Source organism: Nicotiana tabacum, chromosome 6 (genome assembly GCF_000715075.1).
Source record: "Nicotiana tabacum cultivar K326 chromosome 6, ASM71507v2, whole genome shotgun sequence".
NCBI classification, from domain to species: Eukaryota; Viridiplantae; Streptophyta; class Magnoliopsida; order Solanales; family Solanaceae; genus Nicotiana; species Nicotiana tabacum.
Window position 1 is genome coordinate 184,687,175 of NC_134085.1, and position 3,287 is coordinate 184,690,461.

The following is a 3,287-nucleotide window of genomic DNA, read 5'->3' on the forward strand; positions in this document are numbered from 1 at the left end:
GAACTGCATACTCTGACACAGTCATAGCACCTTGGCGCAACTACTCCAACTGGGTGCGCCATGCATCTCTGAGGCTCTAGAGAACATACTCTCCCAAAAACATATCCGAGAACTGATTCCATATGGGTGAAGCTGCCTCAGTCGGACTGTCTAACTTATAAGCATGCCACCATTGATAGGCTGCTACTCTAAGCCGAAATGCAGTGAAAGAAACCCCACTCGACTCCGCTATGCCCATAATATGGAGGATACAGTGGCATTCCTCAAGAAATTCCTGAGCATCCTCTATTGCCAAACCACTGAAAGTAGGAGGGTGGTACTTCTTGTACCTCTCGAGCCTATGCTGCTCCACCTCTGAAATTGCTGCCCTACCCTCGGGCTGAATTGGGGCTGCAGGTGGCACTGGTATAACCTCTGGGATCTGATCGACCTGAACCAATTACTCTGGGGAATCAACCCTGCCTAAGCTAGAGTACTGAACATGCTCATGAACTGTGCAAGGGTCTCCTGAAGAGCTAGTGTAGTAGTAGTAGGCGTCTCAGGTGCCTGCACTCCGATTAGAGCTACTGGTGGCTCCTTTGTGGCAGCTCGTGCGGGTGCTCTAGCTACACCATGTGGGCGTCCTCAGCCTCTTCCCCGTCCCCGGCCTCTGGCGGTTATAGTAGGGGTGCAGGCACCTGGTCATCTCCGGTTGTATGTGTCGTCACCTACTGTAAGAGAATAAAAGATAGAAGGTTAGAATTTCGTAGTCAACAATTTCGCATGACAAGGAAGCAAAAGAAGTGAAATTTTTCCTAACAGTACCATAGCCTCCCGAAGATAAGTACGGACGTCTTCATACCGATCTGCGAGACTCTACTAAACCTGCTTATGACCCACGACACCTATGAACCTAGAGCTCTGATACCAACTTGTCATGATCCAAATTCTCCCCTCGTGAATTTTCGTGATGGCACCTAGTCTCTACGACTGAGTAAGCCTAACATTTGCGGAAAAATAAAATGAAAAACAAAAAAGTTAACAACTAACAGTAATAGATAATTTAAATAAATCTTAGAGATGTCGCTCGGCATATACAATAATCAACTCTCGAAATATACACAAACTCTCCCAAGACCTGGAACATCGTGGGTAACAAGCTTCTAAGAATTTTTAATTGTTCTATACATTAGTGTCTAAAGAAGTAAGGGAAAATCAGCATAAGGGGATAGAAGAGGACTTCGAGGTCAGCGGACGTGGGCAGATGTACCTTGAAGTATCCGGAATAGTAGCGAATATGCGACTAAAAGCGAGGCCGGTAGGAGGTACCTTGATCTGCACACGAAAACATGTGCAAATGAGTAGCATGCGCACACCACAACGGTACCTAGTAAGTGCCAAGCCTAACCTCGGTCAAGTAGTGATGAGGTCAGGTCAGGAACCTACTGGCATAAATAATAATAAGGCAAGGCAAGAATGAAATATCGCAGTAAAATAAAGACTAAAATTTAACAAGAAAGGAAATCACAGAAGGATACCAGTACAGTACATAGAAATATCAACATGGGATCTGTCATGACCCAAAAAAATGACCCAGTCGTGATGGCGCCTAACGTGATACTAGGCCAGTCAATTATTACCCATTCACTCCATTTTTCCAATTAAAAACTTAAGATAATCATATTTTTAAACAGAAATCCAATAAGATAAAAATAGAACTCAAATCCAGCGGAAAGAAACACATGCCCGACCTCGGGTGTCACTAAGTCATGAGCAATATACTACAACTGTTTGAAATACATAAGACTACATAGTCTGAGAATGTCTAAATAGAAGTACTATAAGGAAGATAAGGGAGGAGAAGGCAGAACTGCGGTCACCGAGCAGCTACCCCGCAATCTCCACAGAAAGTCTCCAATTGGTGTGATCAACAACCGTTGTCGTGCCCCAAGATACCTGGATCTGTACACAAGGTGCAGGGGTAATGTGTGTATACCAACTCAGTAAGTAACAAGTCCAAACTATGGACTGACAGTAGTGACGAACCAAACCTCAACAGGTAGCAACATTTAATTGTACAGAAAAGTAGACATGCTTACAATTCAGGTAAATTCTCGACAGTGATTAAACACAGTATGTACAGATACAGAGTATAAAGCTCAGGAACCTCTAAATGCCAATGCACAGATAGCATGATCAATGTTATGTATAGTACTTCCACTCACAGTGCTCAACCACACCAATACTTCGGACAAGATCCATGTCCAGGGAAGATCCATCCCTCCATATCATCAACTGCGCTCACTGGGGGTGTAAAGACTCCGGAGGGGCTTCTCTGAGCCCAAGCACTATATCAACGCTAGCGAAGGCATGATCAATATCTTGCTGCGGCATGCAGCCCGATCCCATACTGTCAATCAATATCAGGCTCTCGGCCTCACTTAGTCAATACTCTCCAGTCTCACACACATGGGCTAAAATGTCATGATACAAGCCCGAACAATGATATGATATGTCAAGTAGCAATAATCGAGACTGAGGCATGATATAATATGCATGAACAGGACTGAGTATAGATTATAAATAAAGCTAATGACATGATAGCAAGAAACAACCTCTCGGGTCTCAACAATGTTGGCGTGAAGCCTTAACATGATAATTAGCATGATTTGCAGCTTATTAACTTAATCACATAAGTACAACACAAATATCAACACAAAAGAGTCATAGGCGGTTCCATGGAATGACCCAGGCCGCATTTCTCACGGTGCACGGCCACACGCCCATCACTTGGCATTTGCGTCACCTTAATAGTTGTCATAGAACACATAGTTCGGGTTTTTGAATCCTCAGAACCAAGTTTGAAAGCGTTACTTACCTCAAGCCAAGCCAAACTCTAACCCGCAACGCCTTTTCCTCTCGATTAGGCGTCCAAATTCTCTGAATCTAACCAAAATCAGTATATAACCATCAAAATATGCTAGGGGAACAAAGCCCACTCAAAAATAATCAAATTGCATCAAAATCCCGAAATTGGTCAAACCCAACCCCACGTCTCGAATTCTGATAAAATTCCCAAAACTAGAATCCTTATACTCTTATGAGTTCATACATACCAAGAATACCAAAATCCGACCACAAATGACCCCTCAAATCCCTAGATTAAGGTCTCCAATTTCCAAGCCTTAAACCCCTAATTTTTTTTTTCTATTAATTTCCATAGATTTCAAGCTTAATCAGTCAAAACCATCACAGAAACAAGTTTAGGGTCCAAAAATCTTACCTCCAGGGAATCCCCTTGAAATCCC